This window comes from Ictidomys tridecemlineatus, chromosome 11 (genome assembly GCF_052094955.1).
Source record: "Ictidomys tridecemlineatus isolate mIctTri1 chromosome 11, mIctTri1.hap1, whole genome shotgun sequence".
NCBI classification, from domain to species: Eukaryota; Metazoa; Chordata; class Mammalia; order Rodentia; family Sciuridae; genus Ictidomys; species Ictidomys tridecemlineatus.
In genome coordinates this window covers 101,323,977-101,346,180 of record NC_135487.1, presented here as the reverse complement: position 1 = coordinate 101,346,180, position 22,204 = coordinate 101,323,977, and the positions used below count along the sequence as shown (strand labels likewise).

General features: G+C 35.3%; 1 protein-coding gene and 1 pseudogene across 1 annotated transcript in view; one reads left to right on the top strand and one right to left on the bottom strand.

Annotated features, from left to right (window-relative positions):
• Nucleotides 1–22,204, bottom strand: part of LOC144368631 (uncharacterized) — a 424,865-nt gene that overhangs the window by 3,282 nt on the left and 399,379 nt on the right. The gene's annotated exons all lie outside the window — the stretch shown is intronic.
• LOC120884368 (U6 spliceosomal RNA) lies at nucleotides 2,913–3,013 on the top strand (annotated as a pseudogene).

Sequence of the window (22,204 nt, the reverse complement as noted above, 5' to 3'; positions counted from 1 at the left end):
TAAAATCTTTTCTCCTTTTGAATTACCTATCTCAGGTATTTTATCACAGCAACAAAAAGCTAACTACACAAATAGTTTGGGAGAATCAAAAGTCAAGGTAAAATACAATTGGCTTGGTTCTTTTGAAAAATTTATATGAACTTGTTGGATATTAACTCTTTTTGGAGTTTTGTACAGGATTGCTGTAAAAATATATGTGCTACCTCAAGGACAAGGACTTCCAGACAGTAAGCATTCCCTCCTGCTTCACTGGTGGGATTAATCCTTTTGGTTGCTAGTTTCATATTTCATAAGAAGGCTCTCAAGTAAAACCCAAGGATCCTTTTCTACTCCTACACAGCAATGCATACTGTTGAGCAACTCCCATTTACACATTGTTCAGAGTTTCCATCCAAAAGGTCACAGACTTCTACAGATGAGATATCAATGTTCCCTTTATGCTGAGACATTGTTAATGTACCTTTCTTTTTATTTTTTAAAAAAATCACTCAAGTTACTAAATGTCTAAGTGTGATTTTGGTAAGTATCACACACACATATTAGTCAATGTTTATTGATGGCAATTTTAGATGATAGAGTTGAAATCTCTGTCATTGTCACACAGTAGTATAGACACTGCAATGTCTGACAATCAGGAAAAGAATTTATTTCTTTGGCCACCCAACTCTTTCATTCCATATTTCTCCTAACCTTTTGCTTTGCAAGTCTGGGCAGACATTAAGGCCTGTCAACATGCTACTTCCTCCATGAAGCGTTTCTAAAACCCTCCATTCAGGATTCTTTGTTTTTCTGTAATCTGATAAAACTGTACATAGTCTCCCCCTATTTGTAGTGGATACTTTCAAGACCCCTACCGGATATCTGAAACCACAGATAGTACCAAAACCTATATATAGTATATTTTTTCCTACATAGATGTGCCTCTGATAAAATTAACTTACAAGTTAGACATAGTAAGAGATTAACAAAAATAACTGGTAATAAAATAGAATAATTAAAACAATATACTAATACTGCAACAGTCAATTTGATGACTGGATAATCTACTAAATGACTAACAGGTGAGTAGCATATACAGTGTGTATACACTGGACAAAGGAATGATTCATTTCCTAAGTGGGATAGAGCTGGATGGTGTGAAATTTCATCACTCTCATTAAAACAATGCACAATTTAAATATACAGAGTATTTATTTCTGGAATTTTCCATTCAATGTTTTCCAAACTCTGTTGACAGTAGGCAACTTAAATTTTGCAGAGTAATACTATGAACGAGGGGTACTTCAGACTCATTGTTACAGTACTCATTCATTTTCACCCATATAACAGTCAACTTTTTATGTCTTTCAACTGCATTAGAAATTCAGTGAAAATAGCATTCAGCTTATGTTTTCTGTGTTACCAGAGTATATTGCAAATTGCAGACCCTCATTACCCAGACAAGAAATATCTCTCAGTTCTTTTGATCATAGAATCTTCACCAGTATCTTGATAACTGGTTTGTTTACATATGACCACAATTATGAATCTTGGAGTTAATCAGATTTCCTCTCTTTATTTTGCTTACCAGGAAGGTTGCTTTAAATTAGACCCCCCCCCCAGTGTTTGATGGCATGTACTTTTGTGCATTACATATACCTCTGGCTTTAAGGTTTTCTTTCCTTTAAAATAATTTTTTTTTAAATTCTTCTTCCCTAAAATTAATTTAGTCAGTCATATTAACTCTTTGTACTTATATATTTCTGTTACTATTTTGAATCAAATTGGAATGACAGAGTATTAAAAAAGAAGCAAACAAATGACACCCCCAAATAATCATCTTATTATTAAATTTACTTTATGACATTTACCTGAAAAATAATTCTTTTTGCATCGGAAATTTTCATGGCTGTGTTAACTCCAGAAAACTGGTAGTTACTGAAGGATGCCAATCTCTGAAACCTAAAAAAACCTTTCTTAATCATATGAATGTTTCCCCCGTGAGTTTATTATTGTTAAAATCATCCAGATAATAGGCAGGCAAGTCCCATTCTACTGCTCAATTTAAATTCCACTTTTATATGTGTAAATGAGGGGGTAGGGCTAGAAGAACTCTAGGGAGAGTCTTCTCCACTCCTAAGGTAATATGATCTTAAACGCCCTTAGCTCTCCCCTTCTTCCTACCTATGTTGACACAGTCCAAGAACATCAGGGAGGAGGTTTGAAACATGCACTAAATCTTTCAAACCCTTAGATTTCATTCATTGTTAGTTTGTATTTCTACACGAATGAAAAATTAAGAAAAAGTTTCTGGGAGAATTTGACAGTGTTGGAATATATATAAAGTCGACCAAGGATAATCTCATGATTTTCTAAAGGAGTCACAGTTATGTGAATGTGTGTATGGGGACAGATAAGAAAAAAAATCTATATTTAACTAATCAAATATAGAAACAACTAATGATTTCAACAAATGAATTGCATATAAAAATAACTAAAGATTTCCTCTTTGATGATTTATTATTTAATTTTAAATCCTTAGAAAAGCTACTAAGGAGAAGACAAGAGAAATATGGCAAGGCAAAAGAAGAGAACAAAAAGGGAGGGGGTGTCACGAATGAGAACAGCATGTGGGGTGCTCCTGTTGATAGTGCATTCTGCCATCACACTGCTGCATTTTCCTAGTGCCCCCCCCATTTCCCCGAACACATGCATGACCCAGAATGCCAGGACAAGATGGCAGTACACAAGCTTTCAGGTCTCCTGTCATCTTATTCCTGGCTGTGTAACTTGGGAAGTTTCCTCATTTGTGACTAGATTGTTCACTGTAACATAGAGGTGATAGCAGTATGCATATCTCATAGCATAACAATGAAATGATATGATATATTTACAATGTAGAGGATAGTTTCTGTCATTCACATACTCGTCTAGTGATTGCTCCAGCAGCACATATACTGAAGGTTGGAATGATACAGAGAAGATTAGCATGGCCCCTGCATAAGGATGACACTTAATCATCCAGCACTTATTTAGGAACAACCATTATGTGTCAAATGCTAGTCTAGACGCTTGGGATATGTCCGTGTGCAAAACATAAAGACTACAGTGAAGCTTTTTTGATATGTATTGAAAAGGACCCATTAACGAGTGGTCTAGGGAAGGCAGTGTCATATGTAAGCTTCTTTAATACAGTATTTAGTGAAAACAAAAATTTGGAGAAAGACCTGTAGGAAGGAGCCAATGACTCTTATCTTGGCAAACTGTCTCATGTTTTGGCAACAGCAGGACTTGGCCTATCTTTTATTTGGATGTTTTCGAACCTATTCCTGTACCCTCTTAACATTTTAAAGATTTGAAGTGGAAACAAATAATGCATAAACAAAGTAAAACAGATTATTACAAACAAGAAAGTCTCCTAATTTAGAACGAACCTCTTGTGACATCACGTAAACATGTTTTCCCACTTTTCCAAGTTGTTTCTTAGAAACTTAAGGTAACACACTTTGTGCTAGGTTTTACAATCAAATGTGTATAAATTTATAATGCATTTGATAACATTTACTGTCATTTTGCAGAATGAATTAGGTTTTAAAAAACTCGTATAGTCTCAAAAGGGGAATGTCCCTTGTACATTAGATACAAAACGAGGTGTCAGCAGCAGGTGTTAACAGTTTCTTAGCTGCAAATCATCCACAAAACTGCTAGTCATTTGAAGAATCCTGATAAATTCTACTTCTAACACTTGCTTTCACAACTTCAGCATTTTTGTTTTTTAGTCTCCTTGCTCTGTAAGTGCAAATAAGTCAGACTCTTCTGCAGGCAGTATATATCAAAGAACTATTTAATTGGAGGTTGTTTTGGAAATCTTATGAGGAGGCAATCCTACCTATACCAGAAACTAAGATAAATATAGGATTTAATATTTCATACTCCACATTGTACAGGTTTAATAAATTTTCCAGGTGACATAGGTTTTCAGAGTTACCCCTGTTTGGTATAATACTGCATCTAAGACCTCTGTGTGTCAGATTATGTTCACAGGAATCTTGCATGTTAATAATTATTCTCCTTTATTATAGATAGGGAACAGTTATGAAGAGCTTATATAACTTTGCAAAGGTCCTAAATGGCAGAGCTAGGACTTGAATTTAAGCCCATCTGGCTCCAAAGTTTGGGTTTAGTGAGGGCATTGTAACCGAGTAAGGCTCAGAGCAGTGTGTGCTCAGGGGCAAGAATCCCAATGAAATACACGCTTAATAATATTGACAAGAGAAGGAATATTCTGAGATAGAAAACTATTAAAATACATTAACATTTATCACAAATTATTGTATGCCTATATTCACATAAGTCCCAAATTAGGGAATATAAAATTAGGAGCCTGGTTTTGCTTCTGAAATAGAAATGTCTAAGGTAATCTGTTCTGGCTTGACTGAGGAGGTGTTCAAAGCACAGATTTTGGACTCTTGCTTCCTAGAGATTTGGATTCCATAGATCTGGGGTGGGGAACAAGCATGTATATTTTACAGATTTTCCTCAAGTGAAGCTGGTATGTAGCTCAAGTTGAAAAGCAAAGAATGGCTTAAGGATATTTAATATTCTGCAATAATTCAACTCCTATCCATTTTGTCAACAGTGTCTAGTTGAAAAAAGGCTAGATGTAAGACCTTCCATGTTGAATTATAGCCCTTCTATCTGTATTATTTAAAACACAAGTATTCACATGCACACACACAGAGAGAAACAGGAGCATAGGTGAAAATTACCCTTTAAAAATCATCATGTATAGTCAGGCATGTTGGCACAGCCTTGGGAAGCTGAGGCAGGAGGATTGCAAGTTCAAAGCTAGCCTTAGCAAAAGCAAGGTGCTAAGCAATTCATTGAGACCCTGTCTTTAAACAAAATACAAAATGAGGCTGGAGGGGGCTGTGGCTGTGGCTCAGTAGTAGAGAACTCGAAGTGCGAGGCACTGGGTTAGATCCTCAATGCAACATAAAAATAAATAAATAAAATAAAGGTATTGTGTCCAACTACAACTAAAAATATTTTTAAAAAACTAATGGGACTGGGGATGTGGCTCAGTGGTCAAGTGCCCTGAGTTCAATCCTTGGTACCAAAAAAAAAAAAAATCATCATGTAGTAATGCAACATACTATTCTGGATTAGATCTGGGAATGGTAAAAGGACAATAGTGGAAAAACTGGTGAAATCCAAAGTTTAGTGAACAGTATTATACCAACATCAACTTTATATTTTGGACAAATGTACCATGCTTATAGAAGTTTTTAACATTAGGAGATGATTGGTAACGTTGATATGGAAACTCTGTGTACTATTCCTTGAAACTTTTCTGCAAATTTAAATTTAAACATAATTTAAATTCATCACATCAAGTACAAAAACAATAGGAGAGTTATTTCCATTTGTCTGAGTTATGAACTATATCCTCAGGTCACCAATAAGCATTAAGATTTTTCTTCCGTAATTTAGGAAGGCAAGGAGAAGAGAGGAAATGAAGGTCAAGTGGGGCAGAAAGATCAAAAAGATCAAGGAATACAAAGGGAGCCACATCTGGAATAAGCCAGCTTGAGGAAGGTGCTGGAGGCCATGTAAAGTCACCCTGAATCACAGAGATTATACTGATCCTTTGAGAGATTGCCCTTTGTTAACCATCTTATTCCACGCAGAACTGAATGGTTGCATGACTGGCATTTAGCAGGGTGCTGGAAGGACTTGGAGAATCAAGATCTGAGGACTGCTGTGAAAGGTACTAGATGAGTAAAGTAAGTACTTAATGCCAATGCCAATTAACTTCAGAAATTAAGAACAACTTATCCGAAGTGCATTAAAAAAGGACAAGTGGAGATAGGGAAGGGGCTAAGAGAGAAGGTGGGGAACAAAAGAACTGAGGACTAAGACATTTGGTATTTTAGTTCTGTGGGCTGAGCCTGTTTGAAGCTGAAGAAAGGTGTCATTGGCACAGCCAGGTATTTTCTCTCACATTGCATATTTTGTCTATGACTCTTGGTTAAATGCATTGAATAAACTTCTGTTACTACAGGTGATTTCAATAATATCTAGGGTGTCATCTTCAGTCTTTCCATAGAACTTCTGCCCCAGAGACATTTCCTCTTCCAGCCCCATATTTTCACAGGATTGATCCTTGATGCATCCTTCATAATAAACCCAGCACAATGAGGAACATGTCGCTGTCTTAGCAATCCTATTCCTACCTGAACAAGTCCAGGCAGTGGAAGGTTACACACCCAGGTTTGGGGGTGTGCATGACAATGGTGTCCCAGTATCACTCATTTTATCAAGTTGGGGCAGAGAAGTACACATGAGTATGACATGAGTTACAACATGTTTGGAGCTCATGAACAATCTAATTACCAAGTTCAAGATTTGGTGGACAGCCAAGTTCTAGAGCTCATAAAATAAAAAGAAAAGGGAAAGGAATGAATGAGATGTAACTCCTGTATAAAGCCAATGTGGAGGCTGATGAATGAAGGAGAGATGTATTTAAAAAAAAAACAAAACCCTCATTAAAGTCCACACAAGTACTTTGGAATGTTATTATAGGAACAGGTTTTTACATTTAGCAGAAATGAGAATTAGACAAAAAGAAAGATTAAATTAGTGCATTTTCCTTATTTGTATTTCCTTATTGTTTAGGCACCTACTATTTGGTGGTCCTGCACTGATTTAAAAAAGAAGGGAAAAAAAGGGAACAAAAAATTTTGCAGAGTCCTATACAGGGTAATTATGTGCTTCCATTTATAACTTCAAGAACTCATATCTGACTGGATTTTCTGCTTTGGTGTTTTCATTGTGAAAAGTAAGTATCTATATTATCCCCATTTGGATTCATGAGAGGGATCACTTGGATCCATCAACCTGCAACCCAGAGACAAGGGTAAACAGGTCTCTTATTGACCTTGGATAATTCATAAGCTGATGTTCTACCCTCCATTTAATTTTTCACTTGCATTTGGATACAAATATTGCCTATTCTAATTCCTTTCTCAATAGGTAGTGCAATTCAGTGGGTAAGAGCCTGGGATCTGGAGCTAGATGGCCAAGCTTTGATTTTTAGCTCCACCACTTTGTAATTGTTCTTGTCTACAAAATTAAAATTACAGTACTTATCTGATAGGGTTCTAAGAATTAAATGAGTTCATATCTATAAAGTGCCTGAAATGGTTCCTGGCACATAATAACCACTACATAAGAATCAGCTATTATCATTGCTATCTTTCATTGCAGGAGGTCAAATACTTTTTCTTTTTCCCTTACTATGTGAAATACTATTTTAGAATGGGAGCTATAGAGAGATGACAAAGAGACTGAATCAAATCGTCCCCGGTCTTCATGCATAAATACCCAAGGAAACCTGTGGGAAATAAGTGTGCATAAATGAAGGTAAAAAAATCTGTTTTTTGTCTTAAAATGAAGTTTCTCCAGAGTGCAACAGTTTAATTCTTGGGTTTCCCATTGTGTTTATGTGTGTTCTATATTGGAAATCAAGCTGGGCCAGAGCTTTCAACACTTCTTGGACTATTGCTATTAAATCACTCTTTTGAATCACACACTACAGAAAATATGGTTATACTTGGCACACGGTCACGGTTTTTTGCCTTAAACAGGGTGCCAAAATTCATTAACTAATTTTTCTTCTAAATGACCCTAGACATTACTATTTCTTATACTATGACTTTTGAAACTTGCTATTTTTTTTTCAAATCACTTTTAGAAATGGGATAAAAAACATGGGTCCCCAAGTCAGTGGTGGTTTTTCAGGAGGTGGGTCATTCTGCCACCTTTTGGGTAGTTGCAGTAAGCTGTGAATCATCACCTCATAGTAGCGGGATGTGGAAGAAATCAGAAGTTATCTAGTATATTCTAGATTTTGAGATTTCATGAGATAGTTGAGCAATACTTTAAAAATTGAAGGACTGTCATAAAATTTTCAAATTTATTTTTAAAGTAACAAAATTATCACCTACTATACCAGTATTCATAAAAGAAGGGATAATACTTTGATACACAGATATAAATACTATATTGGATATGTTATGTGTACATATACACATTCTCAGAGGGATTCTGTCAAGAAATGGAACATGAGAAGGAAAAATGTTTTCAGTACAGGAATATGGCAACTTCTCTATTAGAATGTAAGATTCATCTGACAGGATTCAAGAATCTAATCTTACATTAAAATGCAAGATTCATATTTGCCTTTCTACTTGTCTCCAATTACCATGAATCATTTTTGGAATATATTTGTTGAATAAACATCTGGCTCTACCTATTTGTAAACTATTTATCTCAATTCTTTATTACAGACTTATCTCTGGAAAACACCATCAAAGTCCAAACATGGCATTAGAACTGATCTATTAACACAATTATGGTACTCTACCACATATTTATGTGACAAAAGACTAGAACACATGTACTTTTATTCTTAAAACCCCACCAAAATGACACTAGTAATATTTTTCAAAAGATTGCTAAATTATTTTTTTAAATAAAAATAAGTAATTAAAATATATATGCTACCCAGTATACTTCAAACTCGAATATTCTTTTTATTAGAGGGAGTCAATTTTAATGAGTCATTATTAGCTTTAAGAAACGAAGTAGAATAGCAAGGAATAGAATAGAAAAGATTTATGTCATCATACAGGGCGAAGTTTTATGTCAGGAAAACCATCAAACTATTGTTGGAGATAAATAAACACACAGAGAGAGATAATGATCAATGCAGTCTGTACTGTGGGTCTCAGTAGCAAAATCCTGGTCATGTGCTAGTCTAGACCTTTTTGGGCAGCTCAAACTTTAAAAATTGGAGGTCTCTCATCAATTTTCCAATTTTATTTTTTAAGTTAAACAAAATTATCATCTACTATATTACTATTCATAAAAGGAAGGATAATACTGAAGTGTCCATAATTGAGTCTTCTGAAACTACATGATAATAGACAGGTCAACAGAAAAAGCATACACATTTATTAACACATGTAGCATGATCCCAGATCTAGAAAATATAAAGCTTAAAAGCCCTTTCCACTGGGGAGAATGATAAGAAAGATTAAGCAATTTTAGAAGGGGAATAAATTAATTTTAGGGAAAAGAACGAGTCCAGAAAACAGACAGTTACCTAGGACAATATTCTTCTGGATTCTGGAAGAAGTAGTAACAAGTTATAGGAAGGTAAAGAGCAGAATGTCACTGGGGACAAAAATTGTCATACAAATGGTCTTCCATCTCTGGGAACTGCTCTCCCTCTCAGAAGTAGAGAAAAAGTCTGTCCAGACATGGCAATGATTTTATGTCCCTCTCTTTCCTGCTCATTTGTTGAAAGCCCTAGGGAGGGAGTTTAAAATAATTGCATTTCTTTTAGAATAAAGTTCCTCCATCAAATGTGTGAAATTCAGAAAGCCTTTCCATAAACTGGAGGAGAAGTAAAAATGGAAGGTCAGAGAGAATTCTAGATTCGAAGGCTGTTTCTAAGGCCTTTCGATATTTTTGAATTCAAAATGCTCGAAATTTCAAAACATCATACCTTGGGGTATTGCTTTCTATGCCCCAAAGACCTCTTACTTGTTTCTCATCAAGTACTAGACCATCTCCAAGAGTCTCACTTCATCACTTTCTTGGAAGGAGAAGCTAAAACCTTCTTTGGGATGATGTTGCATAAGAACATAAGTAAAATATGCTGGAACTTAGTTAGATATGTTATGGTAGCTATTTTTGTGAAATGGGTCAGAAAGTAGAGGAGTAAACATGATTTCATGTAGTCTCGACAAAGAGAATTGTTCAAAAAAAAAGTGAGAAAAAGATGAAACACATGGAAGATACTGAACGTTACCTGAATCACCTACTTCAGGAAAATAGTAACGACTAAGAAATCTCTCCATCCTTTTGTGTTTGGTAAACTTCCCTCATCTGTTCTGAGATAAAGATCCATTTTTACCCTTCACAATTCCCATAAGGATTTTGGAAAAACACCCCTCTTTGTCCACCTCTGTGATAACCCAGATCCCTTTTCTTTCATGAATTTATTCCTAGTATGGTAGTTGAAGTAAAAATCATCTAATTATCAAGGGCTTTTGTCTTTGATAGTGAAACCAAGGGTAAACTTTAATAATAAACCCTGTAGTTAATCTTAGCTACTTGCTTTTATCACTGATTTTAAAAGTTGCTTAGTTAAACAATGAAGTAATAGACCCCTGCTAGATTTACTATAGAAAATACCTCTCTTGTATGGTCACAATGGCAATGACAGCCTTGTTTAGCTCAAACCAGTCAAAGCCACTGACACCTTCACTTGAGCCTGAGCCAGTGTCTAGTGGGTGACCTTTGACAGCAGAGGGCCAAAACTTTACCCTCAGATCATGCTAATGCCATCCTTGTTTGAGTCCTATGAAGATCTATGAAGTTTGATTTCTTCTGCACAGACCACTGATTATTTCATTCCTTCTTACTTCAATTGCCTTTCTTCATGCTTTAGACCACCCTATTCCTTTATCACACGAATGCCCTTAAACCCTATCCCAGAGGAGGTGGATTTGAGGTATTTCCCTGTCTCTACAGGATTGGTGCCTCCGGAATACATCTCTTGTACAAACATGATCACTTAAGTACCTGGCATACTGTGTGGTAGGAAAAACAAACCTGTTTCAGTAATAATTTGGTGCCATGACTTGGGCAGCGTGGCTCTTAGATTTGGATCCTCCTTCACTCAACCCTAATCACAAGTCTTCCCAGGGCATCTTGTGTTCCATTCCTGGTCCAGGCACCCAGTAAGGAGCGAACTCTTAGTGTTGCGATATTTCTGTTGTCTACTAGTAACATGGCAAGAACTTGACTTTTATTCCTTTTTAGTCTCTTGATTTCTAGATCTGGCTTCTTTTGGTTTTATAGTCTAATCACTGGTGATGTCTGGAAACAAAGACTTATAGAGATCTTGACTCTTTGGGATTAAAGATGACAGAAAATTTAGTTTGTTGCTCTTTTCTGTTTGCCTATTTGGGGCTTAAGTCACTTAAAACTCTATAATTGGGAAGAGAATAGTTATTTGATATGGACCAGTGGGTTTCATAATTCTCTGTTTATTGTTGACCCATAGCATGATTTTAGAATTAAACCTAAACTCTGTCTCTCCTTTCCTGTTTATGTCTCCAATTCAGAAAGGACTTGCCTTTCACTGTATATAATATTCCCTCTCTCAGGATGGCATTACCAGATTATGAAATCTCTCAAGGAAATTCAATTTTAACTATCCTAGAAATAAGGAATAATTTTTATAAACAGTGTATTTTTTAAATTCCCAAATTATCTACTTTAGATACTTTTAATATGTGGGGTGGGAAAGATGTATCTTAAAGAAACTATCTCAGAAATAACAAAGCAAGTCCATATAACCTGGGTAAATTTGGAGCAAACAAGCTAGTTTAATAATTTTGATTTAATAAAAAGCTATATTTTTTCCATTAGGTTAAATAAAACACAAATACACATTTTCATTCTACTTGTGTGTGTTCTTCCTAAAGTCATACAGATTTGCTAATCAAATACTCTTGCATTACTTTTATTTAAAGTTTAATGAAATAAAAACATAAATCTGTGTTTCAACAAATTGATTGTTTTGACAAAATTTCCACAGTAATAATGTTTTGTAGTATATCAGTTTGAAAATAATTTCCAAGACCTTTAGTAACTTATAATTTTGGTTGGATACTAAATTGCATTAATTAATGGATATTCATAGGATATCTACATAATTTTTTAGTAAGATCAAAAATGGAAACATTGATAACCAAGCATAATCTTACATTTGTATGATTTTTGCCATTGGTGAAGTTGTACTATAATGGATATATATGATTATTAGAAGTGGATGAAGTGTGTATTCATGAATGTCTCAGATATGTTTTCTTGAGTTTTATAGTATGATACATAATGCTGGTGTGTGACAGCTCACAATTTTATAAATATTTTTCTTTACTTTCTTAGTAATCTACCTAGATGGCAAGGATTCCATATCTTAGGATAATTTCCTATATCACATGTTGATTTTATCATGCCCTTAATTATTTAAGAGAACAAAAACTTCTCACTCTTGAAAAGAGTGCTAAGATTATTTTAAATATATAGTTGCTATAATGAAATCTGTTGGTGAGCTCTTGGGTTAGATTCCTAGCTTCAAGAAGCTTTAAAAAAATTTGATTCAATATTCCTGCTGAGAATTTTCAGCAAAACAAACATAAGAAACCCTATATGGTAAATTATCATTCTCTCTTTCATGAGTCTCTTTCATCAGTCTCTTACATGATGGTTAACCAAGACTAGACATTGCCTGAGGCACTAGAATCCTAGCTTCAAGAAACTCAGTGCATGGTATTACATAACAGAGAAAATTTCCAACACTAATATCTTGGAATTGACTGGACTGGCACCTTCAGGGTTCAATTCTTACTTTAATACAATCTTTTATATTAATATTTCTTTTTTTAAAAAATTCAAGTGTCTCTCTTTTAAGGAGGCTGATCCCCATGAATTTGAAAAACGGGCCCTTGCCACTTCTCAACAGATAGTTTGAATGAGGAACAACCCCAACAAGAATTTTTAAGAAACCGATTCATAGATTAGCCTCACTTGAAAGGTTTCTGATGTTCACAATGGAGTTATTTAGCACTGAATTATATTCATTCACCTTGAACAATGTTGGACATTACTTAGGACCTTGTACACCTAGAAAGAGTGTCAGTCAAGAAATTCCCTCAACCTTTGGTTCTCCAATATCTCTAAGATCCTGAATCCCCTTCCTTTTCTTTAGACATTCCTAATACATTGCAGTTGTCTCAATAAAACAATTTGGTTCATGGAATGATGCATACTGACATTGACAGCACCATTCCACTGCTTTGATTTCTGCTTTGGTTCATGATGAAGAAACAACTATGTTATATAATTTCTGACTGGTTTTGCCTTATACTCAAACTCAATATTTAGACTTTGAACAAAATAATTTCAAAAATAAGTACACAAAGACCACCTCTCAGCCTCAAAGCTTCCAAGGAATGATCTGAAAATGAATTTCCTTAGAGGGATCCTGCCAACAAATGGTTTAGGAAGACAGTAAGTTGATGTTTCTTTTTTAAGTCGTATGTATCCTATAAAAGAGTTGGCAATACATGAAGAAAAACCAACATCATGTTTATTGGACGTGAAGATCAAATATACTTGACAGCAAAGTACTGCCAATGAGATCCCTATCTCCTTTTTTGTGGAATGAATGCAGTTTATTGCCCATCTTAATCAGTTCAGGTTGCTATCACAAAATGCCATTGACTGGGCAGCTTAAAGCAAAAACACAATTTTGGGGCCTGGGAGATCCAGGTGCTGGTAGATTTTATGTTGGTGAGGGCCCTCTTTCTGGTTTGCAGATAGCTAGCTACCTCCTTGCTGAATCCTGACATTGGAGAGGGGGGGGGAGAGAAAGAGAGAGAATGTGCTCTTTCATCTTCTTATAATGGCACTAATCACATCATGGGGCCCCACCCTCATGACTTTGTCTAAACCTAATTATCTCCCATAGTCCCCCACTTCAAATACTGTCCTATGGGAGTTCAACATATGAATTCCTACCAATGGGACTTCAAATATGAGTTCTGGGGAGACACAAGCATTTAATTCATAGTATTACCTATGAAATCAGGTTCAAATTTCAGCTTGCCAGTGCTTCAAGGTGAGACCTTATTTGGAGTCAGGATTTTTATAGAAGTAATTGAGTTAAATGCAGTTCCTAAAGGTGGGCTCTAATCCAATATGGCTGCTATCCTAAAGAGGGGAAACTCTGATACATGGATAGACATGCATAGAGGGAAGCCAGTATGAAGACAAACAGGGAGAAGACAGGCCTCTCACAGCCATGGAGAGAGGTTTGGGACAATTCTCTCACTGGCATCAGAAGAAAGCAACTCTGCTGATACGACTTTTGACTTTCAGATGCCAGAACAGTAAGAGTGATTCCTATTGTTTAAGCCACCCAATTTGTGGTACTTTGTGACAGAGCTCAAGCCAACTAGTATACTAGGCCACCTGGAGCAAGCTACTAGACTCTTTAAGTCTTAGTTTTTTTCATGTGTCAAATGAGAATAGTACCTACCTCATAGACTGGTTAGGAAGATTTAGTAAGAACAACAACAAAAGCCTAAGAACCTCGAACATGTTATCACTCCACAAAATAACTAATATTGTATTTGTTAACTTCTGTTTTGGAAGTATCTGCTAAAATATGATTAACAAACAAGATAACTGATGATCATGATCTCAATTCTTCTCTGGATCATCTCTGCAACTATTTTGTGAGAGTTTAAGTGCTTGACATTATGCTTGTTTTAGATGTGTCTTTATCAATTCTTCCAATAATTTCTGCAATTTAGGCATTATTTTCTTCTCTTTAGGTATGGAGAAGTTGGAGCTTATATCAATTGTCTTGACAAATTAAGACTTTTAATAAGTAGCAATGCTAAAATGGAAATAAAATTGGGACCTTTGATTCCAGAGCATAAACAAGTTACTATTACACCCGTTCTGAACGCATTGGTAAACACTGCTATTATAGAAATTCATTTAAAAAATCTGTAACAATGAACAGTTAATGGGATTCCCTACTCTTTTGTAGAATTTAACTTGTTAATTCATTTTGAGGCTTCTGTAGACACCACTTTTTGCATTTCATTGGTTTCTTTTACTCTCCTGAATGCCAATTGTATCATACATTTAGGAACCTTTATGTTGTGTTGACAGATTTTTCTGGAATAATATTTTCTGAGAATTGAGAGATGTGTTATGTAAGGTGTGTAATTTAAGTCAGTTGCACACTCTTGAGCCCAACAGATGAAGAATCAAACAAAAGGAACATTTCTAAAAGCCAACCACATATTAAGGGGAAGAAAATGATGTAAAGAGAGATGTAAATACACAGAATTCTTTTGTTCAGTAGTATTGCTGCCGAAGTGCATGAGATACTCTCCCAAAGTCTCAGGAGCCTTTTGCTACCCTTCCTTCTCATGTATCTTCTTGTTAACTATGCTTTGAAAGGGAAGGAAAGAATCTTAAGAAAAAGTTTAGTTTTCTTCAGATACTAGGTTAAGTCACAAAATAAAAGCCTTGGAGGGATCTCAACAATTCATTTTTTTTAATCGTTTTATCTTGAAATAATTATAGAATCATGGAAAATGATTTTTAAAAAAGCATGGGTAGCCTTCTGTGGTCTTCACTCAGTTTTCCCCAATGGCAACATTTTATCAAACTACACTCTTATATGACAACCAGAAAATTAATGTTAACACAATCCATGAGACATTCAAATTTCACGAGTTTTACATGCGTTCATTTGTGTATTCAGTTCCATGCAAATTTATTTTGTGTGTAGATGCATGTGACCATGCTCAGTCAAGATATAGAACAGGATCCCCTTTGATGATTTTTTATAGACACACACACCTTAATTCTTTTACTCTTAAATTCTTGCAACTGCTAATCTTTTCTCCATTTCTATAGTTTTGTTATTTTAAGAATATTATATAAATGGAATTATATAGTATTAAAACTTTTCTGATTGCTCTTTTTAGGTCATTCACTTTCTCTCCAGTATTTGTTATTATTATTTTCTATTATAACTATTCTGAAATGTATATAGTGATATCTATTGTGGTATGGTTTAGACATCAGGTGTAAAATAATGCAGGACTATTCAGAGGTGAATGAGAAGATTATGAATGCTATAACCTAATCAGTTATTAACCTAACAGAATTATTTTGTTCAGTAGTATTGCTGATGAGTTAACAATTTTAATAAATCGATGTGTACTAACTGTAGGTAAGACATTGCTGGAGGAAGTAGGTCAGTGGGGCTTTCGCTTGGGAGTATTATCCCAAGCTCCTTGCATATGAGCTTTCTCTGCTTCCTGGCTGTCATGAACTGAGAAGCCTTCCTCTAAATACCCTTAAACCATGATGTTCTGCCTCATCTGGGCCTGGAACATATGCATGGGTTGAACCTCTAAAATGATGATCCAAGATAAACTTTTCCTCCTCTACGTTGTTTTTGGTGGGTATTTTGGTCACAGCAGTGCAAAGTCAACTAATATATCTTTGTTGTGTTACTTTATAGATCTGTTGTATATCTCTAATGGCTAATGATATTGAACATGTTTTCATGTGCTTGGTTCCCATCTATATATCCTTTTTGGCAAAATGTTCAGAATGTTTATATCTTCTCATTTGGATTGGTTTTTAATTGAATTTTGAGAGTTCTTTATATTTTCTGGGTACAAGATCTTTGTCAACTATGTCGTTTTTTTTTTTTTTGATAAATATTTTCTCCTTGCCCACGTGGTCATGTTTAAAATGGTTTTAGTATTTCTAGTTATTTTGAGTTTCTATACAAATTTTAGGTTAAGCTTATTTTGAGACTAAATTATACCCTGAAAAATCTTTACTGATGTATTTCATCCTTTTCAGAGTGGTGAATGAAGAAACCCAAGTATCAGAGAGGTTAGGAGACTTATTTCTGACCACACAGCTATTAATTTCCATAGTCTTTTTCTCCTTGTATCTCAGGGTCTTTCTCCTCCAACTGCCCAGAGTTCCTGGGGAAGAACTGTGTTTCTCTCAAGGTGTCAAAGGATCTCACTATTCATCTCAGGCATGTTCTCCACCTGGTCACCATTTTTGGCTACCATGTGCAATGTTTATTGTGGGACCCAGCATGAATTTTACCAGGATTAGTAAAAACTTGTCTTAACCTCATGGTATCAAATAGACCAATTCATTAAAAAGAAAATGGGAGAAGTTTCTGAAAGAAACAGACAAAAACAAAAACTGGCGATAAGCACAACTGGATTCATCATCTTCACAAAGGAGAATGGGCATGTCAATGCAGAACCGCCTACCAATTAGCTGATTGCTGGAGCCTCTTACCCTGTTGAATAATAGTATCATACCTTTCCCAGCAGGGAAAAAACCTGAGTCTCACCTGTCCCCCAAATTGACCTTGTCTCTTTTCTAATATAGTGACACAGGGATGATCCGGGAAATGGGTTTTCCCCACGCCAAGAGCTTTAAGATTATTGAGTAAGTACAGATTATTCCATCTCTGTTTGTCTCCTCACCTACTGCTCATCAAACCAGATAACCGGTTGAGCCAAACAGGAAGCCTTTATGCTCTTTTTTCAAACTGAATCCATGGTGCCAATGACAAAACAACCACACTGTTGATGAACACATTTTTTTTTTGTAATTCTGCAGAAGCATTTATTTCTTTATTTTTTGTAGACATTTACCTAGAAACATGTCACGATTTCCAAAGATATTCTCATGAACAGCTGGTGGATTATTTAAATAGGAATGCAGGAGGAAGAACTTGTGGAGTTAGCCTTCCAAGCTAGTCATCCTAAAATATTAACAGACTCAAAATGAGAAGTCCAAGTCTCAGCCAAAAGCCAAGCAACAGCAGTCACCAAGAAGAGGCATAAACTGTGATTTCAGTTGATATTTTTAGGTGGTATGGAGATCTATTTACTAACTCACAATTTAAGGTCAACTTATAACTCATAACTAAATGTCTACTTAATAGACCACAAAAATAGAATTCTTCTCTGGTAAGAGAAAAAGACTTACTACTTATCTCTGGTACACACAATCATCTCATACTCAAAACTGCCTAGCTGGGAAAAAAAAATAAGCTAATTATACGTGTCCTTAGAGGCCACCCAAATCCCAAATTACAAAGTATCAGAGCAAAGTATCTGAAGTAGTTAAGTAAGAGTTGTACAAGAATGGAATCAAATGAACCCAGAAGAAAGGTAATTCTGTAGTTTTGTTGTGTTCAGGAGATGTTGAAAATCATAGCTATAATGCAGCACAAACACAAAGACGCAGAAGCATGTGGATGGAATGCAAACTTTCATGAAGATATCTAAACAGAAAGCACATAGAGCTTTGGAATATATTTTGCTTACTTTCCAGAACTCAGAAAATCTGGGGAGCTTCACCCAGAGTTAATACTCAAAATTGTAGGAGAAAGTAGAGAAAAAGAAATTCCCTCAAAGATTGGGGAGAAATACTTCATGCAGAGCATATGTTTCTCCTGTAGCTGAGATAAAGAGCGGAGAGAATTTATGAAATAGTTTAAGAGGATCCCTGAAGGCTAGGGTTATAAGGTGGCTTGCTTTGTGTTTGTGTTTTTGTTTCAAGTTCACAGTAAACCTCTGTCATCCTACTCTGTGATAACAGCATACTTGTCTTGGAGTAAGTTTTACATGGAAATTAGCAGTTGGCGCAAATACTTAAGCTGCGTAATAGATGTTTCTCAGGGGGCTGTGTGGGACTGCCAAACTGTTCACATTAGCTAGAAGGAGCATCCAAAGTCATCCTTTAGGGTAACAGTGATTCCCACTTCTCTCCTCCATTTCCTTCCTGCCTCTCCCTCCTCTCAAGCCCCACACATGTGGAAGGGAGGAAGTGTTCTATGTTTGGTCTTATTATCCATGAAAAGGAGATGAAGTGCTTTCGTTTTTTTTTTTTTTTGGCAAGGAATGAACTGTGAAAAAAACATTAATTGCTGGTTGGGGAGGAATGTGAACTAGTGATCTAATAGCCCACTCCCATCTGAACTGTCCACACTCCAGTTCATGACAGTGGGACCAAAAGAACTCACATTCACTTTTCAGCCAGAGTATCTGCATCAATCTGGATAGATAACATTTCTACTCAATTTAAGAGCTCTCATCAATAATGTTAAAATTCCTGTTCACTCTGATCAATGTATATTATTTGTCCTCTGCTTGTGAAAGAGACATATTACTATTTTTACAGACAGAGGGAAATGGTACAGAGCAGGGAAGAGAAGAGAGGTATTTTGAAATTTGCTAGAATTTTTTTTAATATCATTATAACTTGAATACATTTTTCAGCTTTGATTTCAGGGCTAAATTGTCTCAAAGACAGAAATAAACTTTAAGGTGGGGCAAAGCCTTTTCACTTCAAAAAAAGATGTAATTTATTAAATACAAAGAAATATAAAATTCTCAATCCTTACAGTGGAAGATGGGATTATGATAATGGATTCTTTCAGAAGTTTTGAACAAATGTACTATGGCTCAAAAAACGTAGGTGCTATAGTTTGAATCTGTCCCCCAAAGCCAAGGTGTGGAAGGCTTGATCCCTACCCCATAATGTTATTGGGAGGTAGTGGAACCTTTAGTTGGTGGAACCTAGTGGGAGGAAGTTAGGTTACTAGGGACATACCACTGAAAGGAATATCAGGGCCCTGGACCCTTCCTGTCTCTCTCTTTGCTTCCTGGTCTCCATGAGAGTAAAAAGCTCTTCTGCCAAGTGCTCCCACCATGATGTACTGTGCAGTGACAGGCCCAAAGTAACAAGGACAAGCAATGATGGACTGAAATCTCTGAAATCCTTCTTATTAGTTGATTTTCTCAGGTATTTTTTCACAGTGATGGAAAGATGACTCAGAATAGACAACTTTGCCCTTTTAGTCTCCAAGAATCTGGCAAATCCATTTCTCTGAAGCTGAATAGTCTGGTTCTGGGACTCAATAACAATGATAATCACAGTTGAGTTTGCCTATAAATCTTGTTAAAATGCATATATCTCTGTATATCCCATATGGATGTTCAGTACATCATTCAATCTATACTTTTTAAGAAGTATCAATCCCTAATTTTTTCCAAATGTTTTGTAAGCCTCAAAATGGATCAAATTTCTGAAACCAAGGCTAGATTGTTATGCATTTTTTGGAAGTGCAAACTTTGACTACTTGGATTAGAATCTGAGTGACCAACTATTTCAGTTTCATAAGACTGAGAAGTAACAACTTGGGACACCTCTCAGGCATAGGCAAAGCAGAATGGACAGTCTAAATTTGGCACCTTCTGAAATTTCAGTTAAAATGCATCTGTTTGGTGTCATCCTAGACTTACCAACTCTAATGTGGTGGGATGGAGGCTGAAAATTTACTTTCCTTAAAAAATGCAGGTGGTGTCTATCTAACTGAAATCTGAGAAACGATAGTATAAAGGCTGTGTCCATCAGGACCTTCAGATTATCAGAAATTAGATCTCTGAACCATACAACTCTTTGTTTTTCCAACAGACCTTTATTAGGGACCAAAAGATATATAATCTCTTTCTTTGTCTGACTTTAAGGGCTCTGACAGGGTGTTGTGATAACTAAGGAGCAAAATAGCTACTAGAACCAACTGCTTGAAAGATTCTAGGAGTATTGGCTGATTCTCACAACATATCTATCCAGGACAGAAAAATGAGATAATGAATGAAAATCTCCTATGGGTGTATTTAAGAATCAAACTGTGATGGGGCATGCAGACACAGATTTGTATAAGTATTAATTACTATAATTAGTATTGGAAAGCAAAAATAACTATTAAAGCATATAGTTGGTCAATAATGAACACTGGGAACAAATATCATACTTCCTCACTCTACAAACTGTTTATTTCACAAATCAAGTAGGGCGAATCCATCAACATTTTTAGAGATCCAAGAATTTACATGGGTCATGCTTTCTGTCACATCTAACATTGTAATCATCATGTCATTGTCATATTACTTTTGAAAATGCCAAATTTATTACAAAATCTCTTTCTGTTAAAATGGGAAGAATAAAAGCCCCAAACATGAATTTGATTTGACTCTACATTATCAAAATTGTGAATTTGGTGCAATGACTTCTTAGCTTATGGAGCTTCAATTATCTAGACTATAAATGGGATAAAAAATATGATGGACGATTAAAACTAACAGTATATACAGAATTGCTATGAGGGTTAAATCTGATGACATGAAATCAATGAAAATGAAAGTTTGCCTATAGCTTCAGTGTCATAACGAAAGACTAATCCTGGGCTAAGAAGGAAAAAGAAGTTGTGCCAAGCTCTTTTAGGACTGTAAAAGTAGCTAGAAAAGTCTCCACTTTTCTAAAATACTGTTCTGATTCTAGTTTCTTTATTGATGTTAAAATTAAGCCCTTTAAATACCTGTGAGTAGGGTGCATATGCACATAAGAAAGCAAAGTTACCAGTGAAAAGTTACCAGTGGCCCCCTCTAGTCTCCAAATCATCACATCACTTTCTCTTGCACATAGATTTCAGTGATAATTCTATATTTATGACTTTTTTGCAAACTAAAATAAACACAGTAGTTTTAATGCTTTCATAGGCCAATTTAGACTTAGAAAACAACAACAAAGATAAAAATTTGGACATTTTCTAAAACTCCCTGGTAAAACACATGGGAAATAAGATGTTGCTATTGTAAATAGGAAGTACTGCTCTTATGAATATGTCAGGATACATCATTTCACTTGATGTGTAAGCAATAGAACATCACTTTATCCCTTAACATGACATTGATATAATATATGTGCATATATTTACCACTACTTCATAGATAAGTATATATTTTTTAAAATTGCATTCTGCCTCACATTTCCTTTAGAAAAAACCAGGAATGTGAGGCAGTATGCAATTTTAATAAATGGAGGCAGTAAGGTAATACACATAACACCACAATTTTGAAAGTTGCAATATATTTAAGGGAAGTAAACAGTTACCATGAATGAGCAACATAGACACTTTGAGTAGCATGGTCAGTTAGATAAAGAGGAAATGGTGATAATTTCCATAATTTTTAGATACAAAGACAAAACATGAATATTTTATAGGAGAAAAATTTTTAGAAGAAATTTATCATGTTGGGATTTATGAAAGGGATTCCAAATAATGTCTGTTGGGTAATAGCCTCAACCATGATATTCCAAAAATGTGGAAATGGCCACTACATGTGACTCTTGCCAAGAGTCAAGGAAAAAACATAAAGAATAGAACTTAAGAGTTAAGGAGTTTTTAGTTTCCAGGGTCAGCAAAAATAGTCCCCAAACGTTATATTATGTGTATGTACTAATACATAACAACAAATTCTACCATTATGTACAACTATAATGCATCATAAAAATATGGAAAAATGGTTCCAAAATGATAATTTTTCATAATCCAACTAATATGAGACAAAACTATGAACTATTTTCTCCATTCTCTTCATGGCCTGAATAGTCAAGTTTCTTTCCTTGTGAAGACACACTAGTAAGATCCCAGAGAACTCTG